This window comes from Phytophthora parasitica, assembly GCF_000247585.1.
Source record: "Phytophthora parasitica INRA-310 unplaced genomic scaffold supercont2.1, whole genome shotgun sequence".
Lineage (NCBI taxonomy): Eukaryota > Oomycota > Peronosporomycetes > Peronosporales > Peronosporaceae > Phytophthora > Phytophthora nicotianae.
This window is the reverse complement of record NW_008634126.1, coordinates 4684983-4686384: the sequence shown is the minus strand read 5'-3', so window position 1 is coordinate 4686384 and position 1402 is coordinate 4684983.

Below are 1402 nucleotides of genomic sequence, written 5' to 3'. Positions count from 1 at the left end.
GTTATTCCTTTAAGTCTTGGCGGTCCACTACCTTCTGCCCATCCCATAAATGCTCATACTATCCCTCTGTAGCCTGGTCGCGTGGTACTTACCATGGGTACAAATCCGTTGGTGCGTCAACAGTAGATCGCGTACCGGAATCCTTGGGTGGTAAATCGTGTATCGGAATGATTGCATCATATCGATCAACTCAGACGATTACGCAATCTTCGCAGATGATGGCGTAATCACTTGATGCACCGTCGTCAACGACGAGCCCCGAGACTGGATCGAGTCAATTCCCGTCAAGCAGTCCCTTGCTCCCAGAAATCAACTGTTGCTTCACCACACATGTCACATAGAAGGCAAACAAGCAAACGATGCATCAAGTACCCCACTCGCACCTTCTTGCGTGTGGGGATATCGAAATGCACTTGTGGGTGCATGCCGTGCAAATAAACAAGAGCTATACTCGCAACTCGATGGTGAGTTGCGCCGCGTCATCGACGCCTACGAAAAGCAATTAACTGTTTGAAGAAGCGTGGACCCATGGAGATCAACGAGGGAAAGCAATTAAAAGCTAATTGATTCGAGCTCCTTGCGTTAAAGTTAATGAGATTATCACCAGTGAAGAAGGGCCAATCTTGGGCTACAGTGTTACTCGGATGGATCTATTTTTCTTTAATGTGGAATCTCATGAGTCGATCTGACTCAATTGATACGATTGTGCTACAGCATTTTAAATGGAGTGATGATTGTCTTTTTGCAGTAAAACAATGCCATAAAGGTGATCAGACTGGCGCGGAGAAGTTAGGAAAGCATGTCTATGTCAATCCATATGAACCGTCGTAGTGGGTTATACTTGCTCTAGCAGTCCATCTCTTCTGATGTCCTGAACGCTCAATTGGAGGTAAACAACACCTCTGTGTTGGGAGTAATAATAAGAATCGTTTGGACGTGCACTACGGCGAATTATCAACCCAATGAGTGAAGAAGAGAGATGCATTTTAGGTTGCATTCCAGAGTATATCGGCACTCGAAGCCTACGTAAAAGCAGCAGCCCTTATGCTCTTGGACAAGTTAACGGACCCACTCCTGTTTCAGTTGATCTGGGGATTGGCCAGAGCTTAGGCAAACTAAAGAATCGGTACATACACTTTGGAGAAGTTGTTGACCAACTATGCGGTCGGATGACAGCAGGCTTGCCGTTCAAGAGCGAGAGGTTTGGCGTGTTTCCACCTCACTTTCCTACTGAAATAATGGGAAAGATGACGATTGACTACTGGAAGCAGCTCGTAAGTGGATATTTGTACTATCCTCGGGGTGTTCTGGCAACTTATTCGTCCGTACTAGCTTCTATTATTCATCATGAGAAATATATATGAAGAAAATTGAGCACGAAGCACCCGATCTTCAAGGCTAG